Source organism: Elephas maximus, chromosome 18 (genome assembly GCF_024166365.1).
Source record: "Elephas maximus indicus isolate mEleMax1 chromosome 18, mEleMax1 primary haplotype, whole genome shotgun sequence".
Lineage (NCBI taxonomy): Eukaryota > Metazoa > Chordata > Mammalia > Proboscidea > Elephantidae > Elephas > Elephas maximus.
Genome location: NC_064836.1, coordinates 74,008,804 through 74,032,549, shown reverse-complemented (window position 1 = coordinate 74,032,549; position 23,746 = coordinate 74,008,804).

The following is a 23,746-nucleotide window of genomic DNA, read 5'->3' as shown; positions in this document are numbered from 1 at the left end:
TATGATGCTATTTCTGAAACCTTGTATTTTATCTTTTGGGTTTCTAGTTGTTGTTTTTGTATGATTTTGAATTGTGAATTTATTTTGGCATTTTGTTTCTGTATTATCTTCCCGAATTCTTCCATTTTTTTTCTTTATTTTACATGATTTTTTCTATTTTCCCTCACTTTTGTCTGCTTTTTGCTTCAGCTCTTGGATAGCTCTGATTATTAGAGACTTGAATTCACTATCAGCTAGGTCTAGTGCTTTTTCTTCTACTGGAAAGTCATCTGGTGTTTTATTTTAGATGACTACTGGAAAAATCTTGTCCTGTTTTTTAATATGTTTTGATACTCTCTGCTGTCTTCAGGATATTCAGTAGTTATTTTCTTCATTTATTGATTGTAGGTATTTGTTTGTTTCATCCTGCTTTTTTGTTTTATTATGTCTGAGCAAGTGGGCTGTGTGTTTTTTGTTGTTTGCTCATCTGTGGACATGATATTTTTCACTTCCTTGCCCAAAGGTCAGGGCCAGTTGCTCAGCTGTTGTGCAGGAGGGCAGGTCCAGCTGAAGGGGAACAGCTTGGATGGGTTTTTTTGAGACATATACTGGGTCCAACAAAGTGAGCCAGGGTCAATGCAGGGCAGGTTCCAGTAGGCTGTGCTGCTCAGGAGGGTATGCTCAGCACGCAGTGCAGATAGGCAGGGGCAAGAGAGAGGGCAGGTCATGACATGTGGAGCTACACAGAGTATGGAAAAGAAAAGAGAGGGAAGAGACAAACAGAAGAAAAAAAAGTGCTGAGGGATCCTGTTCTTGGAGTGGAGAGACAAGAAACCAAGAAACAAAGAAAAACAAAATGCAATAAATAAATAAAAATTAAAAACAAAAAATTGCCCCCAGTGATCCCACCAGTGTGACTGCACAGGCTGGGGAAGTGGTTCCCAAGCTGTGCAGTACAGCCTGACTAGAAGGGGTGGAGATATACAGCCCTAGGTATTCAGGAGACAGGAAAAGAAGGTAAGTAGAAAGAAACAAGAAACCAAGAAATGAAGAAAAATAGAAGTGAAAAAATAAAGAAGAAATAAACAAACAGAAAAAGCCCCCAGAGCTCCTACCAGTGTGGTGCCTTGGACCGGAGAAGTTGTTTTCCAGCTCAGTGGCACTTCACACCCTGCCAAGAAGAAGCAAAGATGGCACACCGTGTCAGGTGCTTGAGAGAAGAGAGGGAGGGGAGGTAAGAGGCAGGGAAGAAACCAAAAGAGGCTGAAAAAGCAACACCAGCAACAAAGAAATGGCAGTGAAGAAGCCAGCCAGTGTGGATGGGGTGCATCCATGCTGCCAGGAACCAGCACCTCCAGTGCCATGGTCACGGCCCACTGGGAAGTGGTAGATTGGTCCACCCCACCAGGAAGCAGAGAATTGGCCCACCAGAAAGCCTCAGATGGACCCCCTGGGAAGCAGCAAATCGGCCAGGAATCAGACTGCCGAGAAGCTGTGGATCAGCCCACCAGGAACCAGTGAATCACCCTTCCAGGAAGCCAGAAATCAACCTGCCAGGAAGCAGCAAATCAGCCCACTAGGAAGCCAGAATCAGCCTGCTGGGAAGCAGCAAATTGGTCCTCCAGGAAGCTAGAAATTGACCTGCTAGAAAGCCACAGATAGGCCAGCTGGGAAGCACCAAAGGCTGAGCAGGGTGGGGGAGGGAAAGTGTGCTTTCTTGTTACCGGGTGCTCTATGTCCTGTTGGGAGCTCCATGAATCTGCTTTCCCATACTCCCTGTCTACTGATCTCTGTCAGGAGTCCAAGATGGTGGATCTGTGCTGCGTTAGCTTATAGGGGACCTCCTCTCATAATTCACCTTTCTCTTTGTTCTCTATCAGTTTCTTATTCCATTCAGTGCTTGGTTGGGTTCTATATCTCTTCATTTGATGCTTAAGGTTCCAGGATTCATGGTTGTCTCTGTTTTACTTAGTTTTTTGGGTCTTTGCTATGGAGGGATGGCATGGTGTTTCTGTCTATAGCACCATGTCAGCTCCACCCTCACTACTATTGATGTGAGGAGATTTACGATGCTGGAGTTAAACAGTCTATGCAATGAAATACAATGAGCTGAAGTCTAAACTAGTCCAAAACAACTCAAAATTTTCTAACCTTCTTCACAAAATTGGATAAAATGTAATATAAAAGTGTTGCATGTGTATAAAGTATATATCTATATATGCAAAATATATTCCTATGTTTTTTTTAATATGTATATAGTATGTGGTACACACACACAGTTATATTTTTTAAGCACTATCTCTAATACTCCAATACAGAATTTTTTATTTTTTTAATTACACAAAATTGATGGTTTTGTCACACCAGTCAGTGGCTGATTAAATGCACTACTTCTCAACTGTTTCAGTAGGCCTTATGACTACTTATCTGGAGTACCATTATTCCAGCACTAGATTTTTTGAGGTGTGGGGAAGGTAAATATTTTCAGTGGTTTTAAACAAGTATTCTGGTGCAAAAATTGTTGATTTCCTACAAATAGTAAACAATTATTTTACCAATTTAGAGTATTTTGAATTATCTGATAGATCATACGTACACACATATAGATATATGAATCTATAAATCAAGCTAGCTATGTTTCTATCTTCTTGTTTTCCCTTAAAAATGAGAAAGGATAATTATTTTAAGTAATAAAACCTATTTATAAACTCATTCAAATTAAACATATCTAAGATTTATATGACCAAGATTATGTGAGGCACATAATTATTTTTATAAATGGAATTTGGTGAACTTTGAATTAATTTGAGTATATTTCAATTCTCATTAAAATACTACATATTTTATTTTTTCCCTGATTAAATATTAATGATTGGTAAGAGGGATGGAACTTTGTACAAATTACAAAAAAAGAAAGATGTATTTTTTTGCCTGAACTAATGAAAAATCTGAAAATTCTACCTAAACTTTTACTTGGAGTAAATAACCTTATCAAAATATACAGCTCAAAGGAACAAGTGTTTCTTACCAAAACTTGTGAATTCCCTTCATTGAATAAAAATCAAAACACAACTCTAAATCTGTTATCTGGATATTAAAATTGAAAGCCGTGTTATAAATGTGGTTAATATAATTTTGAAAGGAACATAAGTTTATCATTTCTATTAAGAATTTTTGACCAATAAAACAATTTATTAATTTCCACACTGAATTTAAATGTTTTTCATTTAAATGTTATTCCCTAGACTTCTGCTCTGTTGGAGATTCTTGAAGCCAACCAATTGTTCTTTTGGGAACAACTAGAAGTATCATATATCAAAACATTTTTTGAAGATATTGGAAATAAGAAAATAGGAAATAATGTGCCAAAATATTAGAAAGAAAGAAAGTAGAGAATGGTGAACAGACGTTCTATAGTCAACTCTTTCTTTAGAATATCACAAGTTTTGTGAAGTGAATCTGAGCTGAGAGTATAGCAAAGGGCCACTATTAAGAGGCAGAGAAGCCAGCTGAAGAACTTTTGTCACTCTCATGGGAATAGAAGAAACAAAGTATGGAGCTGATGAGCCAGGGATCAGAAAAGCCTAGAACCTGGTGAGAAAGGATACACATAGACTGATCCCAGAACTCTGCTCTGCACCTACTTGAGAAGTAGTATAACATTATTCGAAGGCAGATTCTGATTAAGGCATTTATAAACTAGATTTAAATAATACCAGTAGTGAAGATGTATTTAGTCATAGAAAGTGCCCATTTAAATCAAGATGAGGCAGAAAAATGAAAATATAAGCAAAGGAGAATTGTGTTAAATAGAAAAGTGCTGGCAATTTGATAGATTTTAACCTAAATATATCAATAATCATATTAAATGTGAACAGTATAAACACACCAATTAAAAGACAGAAATTTTCAGATTTAAATGATAGAGTAACACTCAAGTATATACTTCCTGGAAGAAACACATTTTAAATACAAAAACATGTAAGTAAGAGGATGAAAAAGCCATAATATGTAAAGGCTACCGAAAAGAAACCTGGATTAGCCATTTAATGCCAGAAGATTAGATTTTATAATAAGTAATGTTTATCAGGGATAAATATCTTTAAAAATACATGAAACAAAAAATGATAATTCTGAAAGGGGAAATAAGTACATTTTCTATTTTACTTATAGACATTGATACTCATCCCTCAGTAACTGATACAAAAAGTAGATAGAAACATTAATGACATAGATGACCTGAATAATACCAATTGATCTCATTGATATTTATAGAATACTCCATCCAACAATAGCAGAATACATGCTTTCTACACCATTTAAAACCGATAAATACACACAAAAAACTATTTTAAAATAATGGAATATAAAGTATGTTTTTATACCATAAAGTAATTAAAATAGAGTTAAATATCAGCAAGATATATGGTAAATCACCAAATATTTGAAAATTAAATAACACACTCTAAATAACTATGCCAATGTTTTACAAGATGAACCCCAATTTGGTGATTTGCTTGGGGAACTCAGCATATAGTAATAGTCAAGGCTATAATTTATTATAGCAAAATGATACAAAGCAAACTCAACAAAAGCAAAAGGAACATGTGGCGAATTTCAGAGTAAGCCAGGCACAAGTTTTCAAGAGTCATCTTCCAGTGAAGTCACACAGGATGGGCTTAATTATTCCGGTGTCAACATGTGATACATTTATGAAATGCTGTTGACCAGGGAAACTCATTAGAAATTCAGTGTCCAAGGTTGTTTTGGGTGTGGTCACATAGGCACTCTTGTCAGTTATGGAATGATGTTAATGGGTACCCCCCAGAAATTCAATTTCCCCTATGCTGCTCCTTGTAAGCAGTTCTAAGAATATCACCATCAGGCCTGCCATGTTAACTCTTCTGCACAAGAACCCATGGGTCAAAGAAGACACCTGGAGGGAAAATTTTAAAATTATTCTAATAGAATGAAAATGACAATATAACATACCAAAATTTATGGTGTACATCTAAAGCAATACAAAAAAAAAAAATTTAAAGAAGTAAATGCTTATATTAGAAAAGAAAATAAATAACTTAAGCTTCACCTTAGGCAACTAGAGAATGGAGAAAGAAGTAAATCCAAGGAAAGCAGAAGTTAGGAAATAGCAAAAATTGAAGATAAAATCAACAAAATTGGAAAACAATAGAGAAAATAAATGAGATCAAAACCTAGTTCTTGCAGACATCCAGCCAGCATGGCACCATAGATAGAAGCACCATGCTGTTCCTCCACAGCAAAGACCCAAAAACTAAGGAAAACAGAGACAAACATCAGTCATGGAACCTGAAGTGTCAAAGGAAGAGATAAAGAACTCAGCCAAGCACCAAATGGAAAAAGAAACTGACAGAGTGAGGAGAGATACATGTTTAGGTCCCCTCTAAGCTAAAGCAGCATGGATTCACCATCTCGAACTCCTGTCAGAGACGAGAATACAGGAAGCATGGGAAAGCAGCTTCACGGAGCTCTCACCATGAGACAGAGCACTCAGTAACCAGTGACACATGCTTTCCCACCCCCATTCTCTCCTTGCTGTTCAACCTCTACCTTTGTGCTTCCTGTCTGGCAGCAGTGGCTCAGCTTGTTGGGAAGTACAGCATCCATGCAGCTTGACTTCACCCCACCCACACCGGAGATCAGCGAACAGGGAATATGGGAAAGCAGCTTCATGAAGTTTCCAGCAGGAGACAGATTACCCAGTAACCAATGATACACACTTTCCTAACCCACACCCCTCAGCCTTTTCTGCTTCCTGCTGGCTGCAGCCTCTTGGCCCAGAGGCAGCTGCTTCAGCCCCAGGCCACTTGGATTCACCCTGCACACACTAGCCGGCTCCCTGAGTGCCATTTTTCTGTTGCTAATGTTGTTTTTTTCTGTTTCTTTTGGTTTCATCCGTGCCTCCCATCACTTTCTCCTCCTTTCTCTCAAACACCTGGCTCCATGAGCCATCTTTGCTTCCTACGGAAAGGCTGTGAAACACCACTTGACTAGGGAAACACTCTCCTGGCCCACAACACAATGAGGGTGGGATTCCCAGGGCTTTTTTTTTTTTTTTTTGCCTTGTTTTGTTTTGCTTTGTTCTGTTTATTTGTTTGTTTTCTTTTTATTTTTGTGGCTTGGGACCCCCTTCTAGCCAGGCTGCACTGCATGACTTAGGAGCTGACTCCCCCAATCTGCACAGTCATGTAGTTGGGATTCCTGAGGGCCTTTCTTTTTTCTCTTTTTACCTTTCTGTCTTTCTTCATTTCTCAGTTCTCATCTCTATACTTACCTTCTTCTCCTGTCTTCTAAATACATGGATCTGTGTAACATCCATACCCCCTCTAGCCAGGGTATATTGCACAGCCTGGGAGCCACTTTCCAGTTTTTCCAGCCACACCACTGGGACCCCTGGGGCTTTTCTTTTCTTTCTTTCTTTTTTTTTTTCCAAATTTTTATCTAGTTTTTTTTTTCTTTTTCCCATTTTTTTCTTTTTGTTTTTCTCTATTTTTCATCTTTCCACTCCAATTGCAACCTCCCTTAGCACTTGTTTGTTTGTTTGTTTTTGGCCCATTTCTCTCACCTCTCTCTCCTCTTTTCCATACCCATATTAGCTCCACACATCACAACCTTTCACCTCCTTTCTGCCTACCTGCACCATTTGCTGAATATCACACCCTTGAGCAGCACGGGCATGGCCTACTGGAACCTGTCTGGCACTGATTCCTGGCCCACCTTGTCGGCCCTAGTACATGACAAAAATAACCCATCCCAACCCCTCCACTTTGGGTGGACCTGCCCTGCTGCACCACAGCTGAGTGGCTGGCCCTGACCATTGGGCAAGGAGGTTAAAAGTATATAGTGATCACAGATGAGCAAACAACAAAGAATGCACAGATCACCTGCTCAGACATAACAAAATAAAACAAAAAATCAGAATGAAACAGATTTATAATAAATAAACAAAGAAAATAACTAACTACTGAATGTCCCAAAGCCAGCAGACAATATCAAAACATAGAAAAAACAGGATGTTCAAAGTTAGCAACCAAAAAAAAAAAAAAAAAATGAGATGACTTCCCAGTAGAAAAGACACTAGAACTACCTGATAGAGAATTCAAATCTCTAATATTCAGAGTTATCAAAGAGTTGAAGCAAAAATCAAACAAAAAGAGTAAAAAATAGAAAAATTTATGGAAAAGGCACACAAATCCAGGGAAAATAGAGACAAAAAATAGAAGAATTCAGGAAAACAATACAGGAACAAAATGCCAAAAAAATTCACAACTAGAAATCATACCAAAACAACAATTAGAAATCCAAAAGATAAACAACAAGATTTCAGAAATGAACAGTGTCATAGGACTGGGGAGCAGGTTTGAAACAATGGAAGACAGGATGAGGGAAACTGAAGACAAACATTTAGATACAACTCTGTTTCAGCAAAATTCAGAAAAAGAATGAAGAAAAATGAATAAACCCTGAGAATTTGTGGGGAACAATCAAAAGTAAAAATTTACGAGTGATTGGAGTTCCAGAACAGGGGTGAGAACAGAAAACATGGAGAGGATCATTGAAAATTTGCTGACAGAAAACTTCCCCAATATCATGAATGATGAAAAGCTGACCATCCAAGAAGATTAATGAACCTCATACAGGATAGACCTCAAAAGAAAAACACCAAGACATATCATAATCATGCTCGCTAAAACCAAAGACAAAGAAAAAATCCTGCAAGCAGCTTGAAAAAAACAGTCACATACAGAGGAGAAATGATAAGACTAAGCTCTGATTATTTGGCAGAAGCCATGCAGGCAAGAAGGCAATGGGATGACATATATAAAACCTTGAAAGGAAAAAATTGCCACCTGAGAATATATCCAGCAAAACTCTTATTCATATATGATGGTGAAATTAGGACATTTCCAGATAAATAAAAATTAAGGGCATATGTAAAAATCAAACCAAACTTACAAGAATTATTAAAGGGAGTCCTATAGTTTGAGAACAAACAACATCAGACCACAGCCTGAATCTAGGATACGAGATTGTATCACCCAGATATGAACCTAGGAAATGAACTCTCAGAGACTATCCAAAACCAAAAGATTTACATCAGGGAGCAAGAGAGTTTAATCTGTAAATGACAACATCAGAACAATAAAAGAAGGAATAAATGGTGTAGGTATGGAATTTTCTAAAAGAGAAGAAGGGAAGGTAATATCGAATAATAATAGACTGGTTCAAACCTAGAAAGATAAGGGTAAATTTCAAGGTATACACAAAGAAAGTTAACAAACTTACTCATCAAAATAAAGAAGGAAAACAAGAAGTCTCAATGAAAATAAAATCAACAAAAGAAATGAAAAAGAAATACACAAACAAAAGGAATTCAGCACAGGAGAGTAAGAAGAACAAAGAAAATATCAGCACCATAAAAAAAAAAAAAGGACTACAAAATGACAGCAATAAACTAACATCTATCAATAATTACACTGAATGTAAATAGACTAAATGCATCCATAAAGAGACAGAGAATCACAGACTGGGTGAAAAACAGGATCCATCAATATGTTGTCTACAAGAGATACACCTTAGAAACAAAAATGTAAATTTATTAAAAGTCAAAGGATGGAAAAAAATATATCAAGTGAATAGCTACTAAAAAAGAGCAAGAGTGTCAATACTAATCTCAGATAAAATAGACTTTAAAACAAAATCCACCATAAAAGACAAAGAAGGGCACTGTATAATGATTAAAGTGATGATCTATCATGAAGACCTAACAAAAAAAATCTGTGCACCCAATGACAGGGCTCCAAAACACATGAGAACCTGAAACAGAACTGAAAAGGGAAATTGACAGTTCCACTATAATAGCAGGAGGCTTCAACACACCACTCTTGGTAAAGGACAGAACATCTAGAAAGAAACTCAAGAAAGATGTACAGTAGCTAAAGGGCACAATCAGCCAACTTGACCTCACAGACAAACGTAGAACACTCCACCCAACAGCTGCAAAGTACACATTCTTTTCTAACCCACATGGAATGTTCTCCAGAACAGACCACATCTTAGGCACAGAGCAAACCTCAACAAAATCTAAAACACTGAGATGATACAAAGTATCTTCTCTGACCACAATGCCATCAAAGCAGAAATTAATAACAGGAAGAGCCAGGAAACAAGTCAATTGTATGGAATCTGAATAACACCCTGCAAAAAACCACTGGATAATAGAAGAAATCAGAGATAGAATCCAAAAATTCTTAGAATCAAAAAAGAATGAAAACACATCATACCAAAACTTTTAGGACACAGCAAAGGCAGTCCCCAGAGGTCAATTTATATCAATAGAGTAACACATCAAAAAAGAAGAAGGGGACAAAACAAAAACATTAGGTACACAACTTGAACAAATAGAAGGAGAACAGCAAAAGAAGCCCACAGCCACCAGAAGAAGGGAATAATAAAGATCAGAGCAGAAATAAATGAAATAAAAAAAAAAAAAATTTTTTTTTATAGAGAATAGAAAAACAATAGAAAGGATCAATATAATCAAAAGTTGGTTCTTTCAAAAGATCAACAAAATTGACAAAACACTGGCCAAACTGACAAAAGAAAAGCAGGAGAGGACACAAATAACCCAATTAAGAAACGAAATGGGGGACATTACAACAGACCCAACAGAAATAAAAAGGATCATAAGAGAGTATTATGAAAAACTATACTCCAACAAATTTGAAAACCTGGAGGAAATGGACAAATTTATAGAAACACACTACCTACCCAAACTAACACAAAATGATGTTGAAAATCTGAACACACCTGTAACAGAAGAGACTGAAAAGGTAATAAGAAAACTTTCAATAAAAAAAAAAAAAGCCCTGGTCCAGATGGCTTCAATGGAGAATTCTGCCAAACCTTCAGAGAAGAGCATACGCCCGTACTACTCAGGTTATTTGAGAACATAGAAAAGAAAGCAATACTTCCAAATTCATTCTCTGAAGCCAGCATAACCCTGATACCAAACCAGGCAAAGACACCACAAAAAAAGAAAATTATGGACCAATATCTCTCATGAATATAGATGCAAAAATTCTCAACAAAATTCTAGCCAGTAGAATTCAGCATCATATCAAAAAAATAACACACCACAGTGAAGTAGGAGTCATACCCAGTATGCAAGGGCAGTTCAACATTAGAAGATCAATGAACATAGTCCACCATATAAATAAAAGGAAAGAAAAAAATCACATGATCATCTCAATCGAGGCAGAAAAGGCATCTGACAAAGTCCAACACCCATTCCTGATGAAAACTCTTAATAAAATAGGTATAGAAAGGAAATTTCTCAACATAATAAAGGGCATCTACACAAAACCAGAGGCCAACATCATTCTTAATGGAGAGAGGCTGAAAACATTCCCCTTGAGAACAGGAACAAGACAAAGATGCCCTTCACCACCACTCCTATTCAACATCGTTCTGGAATTTTAGCTAGAGCAGCAAGGAAAGAAAAAAAAAAAATTATGGGCATCCATATTGGTAATGAAGAAGTTAAACTGTCTCTATTTGCAGATGATATGATACTATATGTAGAAAACTCAAAAGGCTCCACGAGAAAACTACTGGAACTAATAAAAAGATTCAGCAGAGAGCAAGATACAAGATAAGTACAAAAATCAGTTGGATTATACACCAATAAAGGGAACCATGAAAAGGAAATCACAAAAACCTTTTATAATAGGCCTTAAAAAAAAAAAAACAAAACAAAACTTGGGAATAGATCTAAGCAGGGACGTAAAGGACCTATACAAAGAAAGCTACAAAACACTGCTGCAAGAAACCAAAAGAGATCTACATAAATGGAAAAATATACAATGTTCATGGATAGGTAGACTCAACATTGTGTAAATGACAATTCTACCCAAAACAATCTACAAATGCAATGCAATCATGATCCAAATACCAACAACATTCTTTAAAGAGATGGAAAAACTTTTCTTTAACTTTATGTGGAAAAGGAAAAAGCCCAGGATAAGTAAACCACTATTGAAGAAGAGTAAAGTGGGAGGACTCACACTACCTGATCTCAGAACCTATTATACAGCTAAAGTAGTCCAAACAGTCTGGTACTGGTACAACAGATACATTGACCAATGGAACAGAATTGAGAACACAGATGTAAATCCATTTACCTATGATCACCTGACCTTCAACAAGGGCTCAAAGCCCATCAAATGGAGGAAAAGACAGTCTTTTTAACAAACAGTGCTGGCAAAACTGGATGTGCATCTGCAAAAAAGAAAAGAAACAGGACCCATACCTCACACCATACACAAAAACTAATTCAAAATGGATCAAAGACCTAAATATAAAGCCCAAAACTAGGAAGTTCATAGAAGAAAAAATAAAATCAACACTAGAGGCCCTAATACACAGCATTAACAAGATACACACCACAACCAACAACACACAAATTCCAGAAGATAAGCTAGATAACTGGGATCTTCTAAAAATTAAACACTTGTGCTCATCAAAAGACTTCACCAAAAGAGTAAAAAGATAACCTACAAACTGGGGGGGGGGGGGGAAATTGGCTACTACAAATCAGACAAAGGTTTTAATCTCTAAACTTCACAAGAAAATCCAACACCTCTACAACAAAAAGGCAAATAATCCAATTAAAAAATGGGCAAAGGAAATGAACAGACACTTCAGCATAGAAAACATTCAAGCAGCCTACAAAACATGAGGAAATGCTCTGAATCACTAGCCATCAGAGAATTGCAAATCAAAAACACAATGAGATACCTACCGTCTCACCCCTGCATTACTGGCACAAATAAAAAAAAAAAAAACAGGAAATAACAAATATTGAAGAGGCTGTGGGGAGATTGGAACTCTTATGCACTGCTGGTGGGAATGCAAAACGATACAACCATTTTGGAAAATGATATGGTACTTCCTTAGAAAGCTAGAAATAGAAATACTATATGACCCAGCAATCCCACTCCTAGGAATATATTCTAGAGAAATAAGAGTCATCACATGAATAGACACCTGTAGACTCATGTTCATTGCAGCATTGTTCACAATAGCAAAAAGATGGAAACAACCCAGATGCCCTCAACAGATGAATGGATAATCAAACTTTGGTGCATACACACAATGGAATATTACAGAACAATAAAGAAGAACAATGAATCTGTGAAACATCTCATAACTTGGATGAACCTGAAGGACACTATGCTGAGTGACATAAGTCAAGCACAAAAGGGCAGATATAGTATGAGACTGCTATTGTAAAAACTTATGAAAACATTTACTCACAAAAAGATACAATCATTGATGGTTATGAGGGAGGGAAGGGATGGGGTTGGAAAAGCACTTAATAGACAATAGATAAGTGGTAACTTTAGTGAAGGGTAAGACAGCACACAATGCTGGCGAAGCCAGCACAACTTGTACAAGACAAGGTCATGGAAGCTCCATGGACACATTTAAACTCCCTGAGGGACTGAATTGCTGGGCTGAAGGCTGTGGGAACCATGGTCTCGGGGAATACCTAGCTCAACTGGCGTAACATAGTTTATTAAAAAAAAAAGTTCTGAATCCTACTTTGGTGAATAACATCTGGCATATTGGAAGCCTGTGAGTGGCCATCTGGGATGTTCCACTGGTCTCACCCTTCAGGACCAGGGAAGAGTGAAGAAAACCGAAGGTACAAGATTAGTCCAAAGGACTAATGGACTGCATCTACCACAGCCTCTACCAGTCTGAGTCCGGGCACAACTAGATGGTGCCCGGCTACCACCGTTGACTGCTCTGACAGGAATCACAATAGAGGGTCCCAGACAGAGCTAGAGAAGTATGTGGAGCAAAACTCTAACTCAGAAATGAGGACCAGACTTGCTGGCCTGACAAAGACTGGAGAAGCCATGACAGTATGGCCTCAGGACACCCTGTCAGCTCAGTAATGACTTCTCTCCGGTGGTTCACCCTTCAGCCAGATATTGGAAAGGCCCATAAAACAAAACGAGACTAGAGGGGCACACCAGCCCAGGTGTGGACTAGAAGGTGGGAGGGAACAGGAAAGCTGGTAGTGGCGTACCTAGGGTTGAGAGGGGGGAGAGTTGACATGTCATGGGGTTGTTAACTACTGTAGTGGAAAAATGTGAGTGCTGTTTGATGAGAAACTAGTTTCTTTTGTAAACCTCCATCTAAAGTACAATTAAAAAAAAAAAAACATAGTTCTCTGAAAAGATCAATATAATTGATGTTTCTATAAAAAAATTTTTTTTTTTTTATACACACACATACACACACAGAGATTAATTTGGCAATACACAGAATAAAGAGGGGACATCATTACTGATCCCAAACACATTAGAAAGATAAGGGAATGCTACCAACAACTCTTTGCTCACACCATTGAATATTTAGATGAAATGGACCAATATCTTGAGGACACAGACGATTATAACTCAATCAAGTACAAATAGATAAAATAAATAGTCCTATTTATGTCTATTAACACCTTGTCTTCTTGAGACACCCTTTGAAATCTTCTGTTCAGTTCTTTTACTTCATCAATTCTTCCCTTTGCTTTAGCAGCTCAACGTTCAAGAGTGAATTTCAGAGTCTCCTCTGACATCCATCTTGGTCTTTTTTTCTTTCCTGTCTTTTCAATGACCCCTTGCTTTCTTCATGTATGATGTCCTTGATGTCATTCCACAACTTGTCTGGTCTTCAGTCACTGGTGTTCAATGCATCAAATCTATTCTTCATACGGTCTCTAAATTCAGGTGGGATATACTCAAGGTCATATTTTGGCTCTCGTGGACTTGCTGTTATTGTTGTCAGGAGGGATCAGTCCCTGGAGAAGGATATCATGCTTGGCAGAGTACGGGGAGTGGAAAAGAGGAAGACCCTCGATGAGATGTATTGACACAGTGGCTGCAACAGTGAGCTCAAGCATAACAACAATTGTAAGGATGGCTCAGGACAGGGCAGTTTCATTCTGTTGTGCATGGGGTCGCTATAAGTTGGAACTGACTCGATGGCACCTAAGAACAACAACAACATGTCTATTAAAGAAATTGAATCTATGTTTTAAAATGCTTCCAGTCTAAAAGAGATAGTTTTACTATTTCTACCAAACCTTTAACAAAGGAATATCATTTCTACACAATTTCTTTAAAAAAAGAAGAGGATGAAATAGTTCCCAAATCATTTCATGGAACAGAACTACTCTAATACCAAAAGCAGGCAAAGACATTGCAAGAAAGCAAAATTACAGATCAATATCTATTATGAACATTAACTCAAAAGTACTGTAAAAATCATAATGATTCTGGTAATATATAAAAAGGATAATCCATCACCAACAAGTGTGGTTTATTACAAGAATGCAAGGTTCATTAAACAATTCAGTATCAATCAATGTAATAAACCATGTTAACCAAGGTCTTCTCAACAGATGAAGAAAAGTGTTTGACAAAATTCAACATCCATTCATGATAAGAACAGCTAGCCAAATAAGAAAAGAATGAGACATCTTTAACATGATAAAGGGCATCTAAAAAACAAAGTCAAAGCATCGATCAAAAAAACAACAACAAAAAAAGACCAAAAAAATCAACTAGCGTCTTCTCCTATCACCTCTATGCAATATCATATGGAAGTACTAGCTAGTGCAATAAGGCAAGAGAAATAAATAAAAACATACAGAGAAGGAAAATGAAACTACCTTTATCTATAGTTGTAAATATTGTCTATGTACAAAATCCCAAGGAAGCTACAACAAAGTTAGTTAGTGATCCCTACCTTCCCCCTCCACCAAGGAGAATTGGTTAGTAATCTCAAAGAATTCCATGTGTTTACGGGGTTAAATAAATAAGTAAATGTACTGTGGATAATAAAAGGTTCCTCAGTATTGACGAAAGAAGTAACAAAGAAAATGAGATGAGAAGAAACTCTGTGGTCTTGAATTGTAATTAGAGTTATCAGTGTGAACTCAAAATTTTTAACTGTATGTGTACAGATATATATAGAACTACAGTTGTATATATTTAAACATTTGAGCTCTGTCTTCTGAGAAGGCCTAGGAACAATGACAATTCAGTAGCAGTGATCAACCTAGCACCCAGATGCTGGCTTTTGTATATGATTCTTCATCAAAAATAAATAGAAATCCTTGGAGAAGTTGATTCCAGGGTTGGGGGAGGAAAAATAGAAGATGAGCATACAATTTCTATAACATCAAGGAAGTACTCAACAAAGGATGAGAGCATTTTAAAATGGGACAAGAGTAAACCTGAAAGAACTCTCCATGGCCAAAGCTGAAAGAATTTAAGCAAAAATATCATAAAGATACTATTGGATTATAACACATGGACTAAAACAAATATCGTATGTCCATCCAGAGATAAATAAATAATTTAAAACTTTAATAAAAAAGGGGAAAGGTACAGCTCTTCCTTACAGAAGAAACCCGTTTTAAAAATGTAGAAAGAGTGAGAGAAATATAAATGACCATGAGAACACGGCAGTGATAATTATTGTAGGCAACTTGCACCAATGTAGGTGAAAGCTTGTGGAGAAACAGGGTACTTGCTTTGTCTCAAAGTATCTCTCAGAGATGTGTACTAATTACCAAGGGGAAAGAAACAACTTTACAGTGGAGAAACCCACTAAACATCACTTTAATCAAACAAGCTTAACATCATCAGTAACAAGATATACAGACATCACGTGCTCCCTGATAAGACGTGCTGTGAAGAACACATCACTTCTTACCAAACATGAATAATGTCAATCTAATTATAAAAAAGGGAACATTGTACAAAATAATTGAACAGTACAACAACGTCGAATCCATGATTAGCAAAAGAAGACCTAGGACTCACACTAAAAAAAAAAAATCGGACTAGAGAACACTAATTAACAACTACAACAACAATGATAACGCATTACAATTAAATGTAATATAGAATCCTGGATTACATCTTGGGATAGAAGAGGACAGTAGTGGAAAAAATGGTGAAATACAAATAAATAAAGTTTTTAATTTAATCAATAGCATTGTAACAATGTCAATTTCTTGGTTATGATAACTATTATGGTTATGTAAGATGTCAACAACAGGGGAGGTTGGTTGAAGGTTATACTGGATTTTTTTGTACTGTTTGAAACCTTTCTGTAAATCTAATTTTTTTCAAAATTAAAAAAAAAAAAAACATGGAAAATATACCAAATGCTAAATATGAGAAACTTGGGAAGATTCTATTAATATACAAAAAGTATATTAAAACACAAATATTACAATAGACGAAAAGGATACATCATAATGGTAAACGGTTAACATATTAAGAAGAAATAAGAATCCTAAATTAATAAGAGCCTAATATCGTAACTTCAAAATACACACAAGAATATTGCAGAATTGTATACAAACAAAAATATTGGCAAGTCCGCTGTTATAGTTGGAGATTTTAATACTCCTTTCTCAGTTATTGATAAAGCACACAACAAATTAGAAAGAATATAGAAGACTTGAACAACTGTTTCAAATGAAAGGGCCCAATTGACATTTATGATTGATTTGACCCAACAAGAACAGAAAACATATTCTATTCAGTGCGTATGGAGTAATCACTTAGATATACCGTATACTAGACATAATAGAAGTCTCTAAAAATTTTAAAAGTTTGAACCTATGTAAATTATGCCCTGTGTGTATAATGTAGTTCAATTAGAGATTAGTAATAGAAGATATCTGGGCTATTCTCAAGTATTGAAAATTAAAAAAAAAAAAAAAGACAAACATTATAAATAACTGAAGGGTCAAATGAGAAATTATAAAAGAAATTAGAAATATTTTGAACAGAAAGGATATGAAAACATGATGTATAAAAATTTGCAGAATTCAGCTATTGTGGTGCTTATAGGAAAATGTACCCTAAAATGCTCATATTAGAAAAGGAGAAAGGTATAAAATTAATGAAAAAGTTTTTTTTTTTTTAATCTCATGAAATATAAAGCAAAATAATTCCGATGAGGTAGAATGAGAGAAAAATATATAGGTAGAGGTGGATATCAATGAAATAGAATAAAAACAATAGAGGAAATCAATGGAACCAAAACCTGGGGTTTTGAAAAGATCAACAAAACTGATAAACTTCTAACTAGTTGGATCAAGAAATAAGAAAAAAGATACAAATAGCCAATATAAAAAATGAAAAGGTGCCACGCTAAAGATTATATAGACACGAAAAAGTTAATAAGGAAATATTGTGGACAGTTCTGTCTAAAATTTGACTAGTTTGATAAAATTGACAAATGCCTTGAATGACTCAAATTACCAAAACCGACCCAAGAAGAGAATAAAAAAAGAATAGCTCTATATTTAATATATGAATGAATTTTATTATTAAACCCTTCTTCAGAAAAGAGCTCCAGTCTCAGATGACTTCAGTGTTTGATAAATTCTATCAAATTTTCAATTAAGAAATAACAGAAATCAAACACAAACTCAGAAAAGTAGATGGGAATGGCCTTTTTCCCAACTCATTTTACCCCAATACAAAAATGACACAAAGCACTAAAAGAAAAGCTTAACAAAATATCTTTAATCAAACTGAATGACGTGAAAGTCTGATAATCCATCCAAAGTGGTTATTACCCAGGCATCAAAGTTGGGTTAACATTCTAAATTAAAGCAATGTAAATCACTACACTAACAATAAAGGAGAAAAAAATAGTACAATTATCTTGATAAATGAGATGAAAAGCATTTGACAAAATTTAGCACAATGCACAAAAAAAAAAAAAAAAAAAAACCTTGCAGCAAACTAGGAAAGGAATGAACTTTCTTTCATTAAGAAAAACCTACAACTGATATCATACTTAATCACTGAATGATTTTCCCCTAAAATCAGAAACAAAGCTAGGCTGCCTATACTCACCACTTCTATTCAATATTGGACTGGAGGTCCTAATCACTGCAATAAAGCTACAAAAATTAATATAAGCAATCAAATTTGGAGAGCAGGAAAAGGGCACAATTTAGAACATTCTAAAATATTCCAAAAAGTAATTACAACTAATAAGTGAATTTAGCAAGGTTTCAGGAATCTAAGATCACCAAATTAATTTTATTTCTATATTTATTGATTTATATTTTTATATCTATATTTATTTCTATGTATTCCTAACAAACTTCTGAAAAGTAAGATAAAAATTAAAGTATTTCATGCTGCAAAGATTAAAGTGCTTAGTGATCAAAATATTAAAGTACTTAGTGATACGTTGGACAAATACATGCAAGACTTTCCATTTAAAACTGAAAAATATCACTGAGAGAAGTTAATGAAGACCTAAATAAATGTAAATAAACACCATCTTCATAAATCGGGAGGTTTTACATTAGGAAAACATCAATTTACCCTAAACTGATACATAGATACAATACAATCCCAATCAGAATCCCAGAAGGCTTTTTGAAAGGATTCACAAGCTAATTTTAAAATTTGTATAAAAGAACACAGTAACAGGGTTTATGGTAACTGATTTCAAGACTTGCTACAAAGAAGTTATCACGAGTGTGCTGTGGTGCAAGGTTAGACACGTGGATCCAGGGAACATTACAAAGAGTACAGAATTAAAAACCAAAAAACCAAACCCAGTGCCGTGGAGTCAATTCCGACTCATAGTCGACCCTATAGGACAGAGTAGAACTGCCCCGTAGAGTTTCCAAGGAGCACCTGGGGGATTTGAACTGCTGACCCTTTGGTTAGCAGCCGTAGCACTTAACCACTACACCACCAGGGTCACATACACTTATGTGGGTGATTGATTTTTGACCCTTTCCCAAGGCATTTCAATGTGAAACAACTCAGAATCTATTGCAAACAAAAAAAACCTACCCTTTCACCATGCTATTACAAAAATTAACTCAAATGAATCATAGATTTAGTTGTGTGTGTGTGTGTGTGCAAGATATGAAAGCAAAAAGGCTTCTGACATGTTATCCAACTCGTGTAGAATATAATATGTCCATATTTTGGAGGCCTAGGACTCAAAACACGTTTTTTTTCCTTATTTGGACCCTATAGGGAATTAGTTATTCAGAATTTCAGAATTAGAGAATTATTCTTCATTCTCAAAGTGACAATTAACCTGCACATTAGATTTCTATATTATTAGATAGGATGAATGTGGCGTTCGTTCATTAATGATTTAATACGGAACTCTAAATTCCTAAGTCACACAGATAGAAACATATCTGTCTGAAGAAAGAGAGTGAATTTTTCTTGCCCCATATACTTTAAGTGACTTTCTCAAAGATAAGTCTGAACCCTTTTTCCTTGATATTAAGAGATTTTTGATAATTTAAATTTAATATTTATAGACTAGATTGTCACAGCTTGTGATTTCTTAGAAAAGGTGGTTATAGTCCTATTTAAAAACTATATGCTATCATAAAATCTAGGACTAGTCAACCAGGAAAATAGTATCTAATGCAGAAATTGAGTTTGATAATTCACAGAAATTTTACTAATACTTTATGAAGCAATGGTCTATTAATCTACATAAGTGGTTTGTGATGGCCATTTCCTGTTAAGTAGTTAAAGTTACAAACACAAAGCCTAACAGTTTTATGTGAAAACAGAACTGCCATCATTTCTCAAATATCAAACAGGCAAAGAGAAAAGAGGAAGGAGAAAATCTCCTTCAAATTTAGGGAGTTCGAAATTATTGGAGGAAGAGAAAAGTTAATAAGATAGGAATAATAAACCATTCATTCAGTTGTTCATCTTTTCATTCGCCCATTATTTTATTTATTCATTTGTCATATTGTTAGTGTCTGACATGGTTCAGACAGTATTCTGGGTGCTGAGGATATAGTAGTCAACAAAACTCTGCTGTAATGGAGGTTATATTCCAATGGAGGGAAAAATATATTAAAAAAAAAAAGTTAAAAGTAATATTTAATGTGTTGGGTGTATGTCAATTTAATAATTAAAAAAATAAAAAAGGACAGTAGGTCTAATGATAGAAGTTACTTGGAAGGCAGATAAAGAAGATGATCACAGAAAGACTTTCTGGAGGGTATCTGAGCAGAAGCCAGAATAAAATGAGGGTACACATCTATTTAGGTAAAGGGTGTTCCAGAGAGAGGCAACAGCTAGTCAAAAGGCCAGAGGACATGGTACCCTTAATATGTTCAGGGAGTTGCCACACTACCATTTCCATTGTAACACACAGTTTCTCAACCTTGGCACTATTGATAGTTTAAGCCAGATAATTATTTGTTTGGCGTAGGAGTGTCTTTAGCATTGTAGGATTTTTGCCAGTATCCCTAGCCTGTCCTCACTAGATATCAGCAGCAGCCTCTAGCACATACACCCAGTTGTGAAAATCAAAAATATCTCCAGATATTGAAAAAATGTCCCATTGGAGACAAAACAGCCTTGGTTGAGAACTACGGCTGTAACAAAGGGAGCAAGAGAGGAAATGACAAGAGATGAGGTCAGAGAAGGAGCTAGGAGTCAGTTTTGCAGAGCCCGGTAGGAAATTGCATGGAAGTTTATTGTATTGATTTGAGCAGAGGAGAAAGTTTTATCAGGGTCACTCTGACTGATGAGTGGATAATAGATTGTGCGTGAGCAAGAGTGAAAACAAGCAGCCTGTTTAGGATGCGCTTGCAATAATCCAAATGAGAGTTAAAGAGATAGTTGATAAACACGGTAGCAGAGGAAGTAATGAGAAATGTGGAGCTCTGGAGCTATGTGAAGTACAGTTAACAGAATCAGTTGTGTGATATAGGAAGAGTTATTATTATTATTATTATTATTATTTGTTTGACCTGGAAAACTGGAAGAGTGAAATTGTCATGTAATCATATGCGAAAGATCCTAGTGCAACAGGATTTGGGCATATAATAAAAAAAAAAGGGGGCATATAATAAAAAAACAGGATTTGGGCATAGTCAAGGTATATTAGAGTCAGAATTTTAATTTTAAATATGTAATTTTGAGTTGATTATCAAGACGTTCACTAGAACTCTGGATATAAATGGCTGGAATTCAGGGGAGAGGTTGATGCTGGTGATAGAAATTTGTGAGCGTTCACCCTCTATGAGGCTACTCAGGGAGTGAGTGCAGGTAGAGGAGGGAAGATATTGCAGAAGTAGACTCAGACACTGCACAAATTAGGGGCCTGGAGGCCAAGTAAATATATGTGAGCCGCACAACATTTCCATAAATGTTTAGAGGAGAACATTCTTATTTCTGCAGAAAATTTTGAAGGACTCATCAAGATAAAGAAAGGTCCACATGTCCAGAGAGAAGTAAAACATGACAGATTATTTATGGGAAGAAGGTATGTATAATGTCCAAAATAGCAGAGCTCAATAAAAATTAATTATTGTAACTAAAGCTTTGTGCCTTAGTGACTAGAATGCTGGACTCTTACTCAAAGGCAATCAGGAAATCATGTGGTATAGCTTAATCTGTGAATATTTGTGGTAGACACCGAAAGAGGGTAAGGCGGCATCTTTGTAAAGATATTTGAAAAGATTTTGAAAGTGTAGCACTAGAAGAGAAAATTACCAGTTTTGAAATTATTAAGTGAGTAGATATACATTGATGGAAGTAGGTAATTATTATAATGATTATACTAAATCAAAGATAAACAGAAACACAAGAACACTATGTAGAAGAACTATGCATTATATTTAATATTCAAGTATTTATAATGGAAGAGAATTAAAAACTTTAGAACTAGGCCATAAAGTCAGAATGAGAAATTCAAATATAACCACAGATGTCAAGAAGAGAATTTTTTAATGATTTTTGAGGAAAACTCAAGAAATTTAACATAAAAAATATCTCTGAGGCCTCCAAATATTTAGCAAGGAGGGGAGGGCCATGGCTGTCCTTAAAAGAAGAAGAGGCTACACTGGACAGTCTTTGGCAGCAACTGATGACAGAACATGAGATTAGGCATGACATATAATCATGGCCTGTAACAAAAAAGGAAATTTCAGTGGTTGCAACTAGGGTGGGGATGAACAGAAAACTGATGGAAAAGTCAGGTGGTATAAAGAGCAGGGCAAAGGCAAGGCCCAAGGATTCATTAAATCTCAAGACAAAAGGATGATAAATAGCAGCATGAAAGGACGAGTGTAGAGGTCATATGGAAGAGCAAAATACTATAATTGAGTTCAATAATTCATACATTTGAATTAGATTGATAACTGTGAAAATGAACAAGTCAAATAACTAACATGTAGTTGAATAATCAAATGATATTAAAAATAATTTTATATTTTATCCAGAGACTGACTCTATGTGATATTTGATTGTACTTCATAATTTTACTTATTTTCAGAGAAGAGTTTGTGCTAATGTAGATTTTTGAACTTTAAGAAGGGAGTGTGACACAAGTAAGCATTTCTTATTCTCCTCTAAGGTAAGCAGATCCCAACCAGCATTTTCACTGAGAACTTATAAAATATTACAAAGAAACTTACATAAAGGAGCCCTCCAAGGCCTCCAGATATTTAGGAAGAATGGGAGAGTCATGGCTGTTCTTAAAATAACCAGGGGCTACTATGAACAGATGCTGTGTGCAAAAATGGGCGATATGTTTCTTCTGCCTTCAAGGAATTCACTATTCAACAAAGTCAGACAGGAATGCACTTATTTAACTCCAAAATAATATATTGCATGCCAAAATGGAAATATAGGGTCAGGCATGGTTATTTTATTTCAGTGTTAAAGAATAGGTAATATCAAGGAGAGAAGGATAATAAAATGATGGAAATATTTCACACCATGCCTATAATTATACAAAAATAAATGTTCTATATCAGGAAAGATTTTCACAGAATTCTTAAAAGAGAACTGCTAGTGGCCAGGTTACGATCTACTCAGACGTTTGGCTCTTTGGAAAGAGCTCTCCGTGAAGACGAGCCCTCTGTCTTAGGCTGGGTTCTCTGCAGAAGCAAAACCAATGAAACACACACCCACACTTACACACCCATATGTGTACATATATACAAAGAGAGAGAGAGTTATCTCGAGGAAAGGGCTCACGCAGTTGCAGAGACTAACAAGCTCCAAGTCCGTGGGTCAAACATCAGGCTGGAGTCTTCTCCTGACTCATTTAGCTGCAGGGGCTGACAAACCCAAGATCACCAGACCAGATGATAGGCTGCTGGCTCATGGGCCATGGAGGTGGACAAACCCAAGACCAGCAGGCAATACAGCAGTCCCCTGGCTCAAGTCACAAGAACTGGAGGCCAGGTGATAAGCCAGATGCAGAATCCAAAGCAAGAGCAAGCTTTGCCAGAGAGCACATGTACGCTGGGTGCAGGCCACACCTGCAAGGAAACTCCTCTTACAACTGATTAGCTGATCACATCATGGAAGTAATTACATTACTTCTGGGAGATCACGAAATAGAGGACAATTACATCAGATCACAAAATGGAGGATAATTGCATCATTATATACCTGCCAAATTACATCATTACATAACTGCCAAACTACACTATAACTGCCAAACCACTGAGAATCATGGCCCAGTCAAGTTGACGTAGAACCTTAACAATCACGGCCTGTTTCAAGATCATCAACTCTATTCATCTTCCAGTCCTCTCAATCTGGGAGTGAGAAAAATCAGTTGGAAACCATGGATTCTGGTTGCCTATCTTCCTCAGTCCTTTACTCTG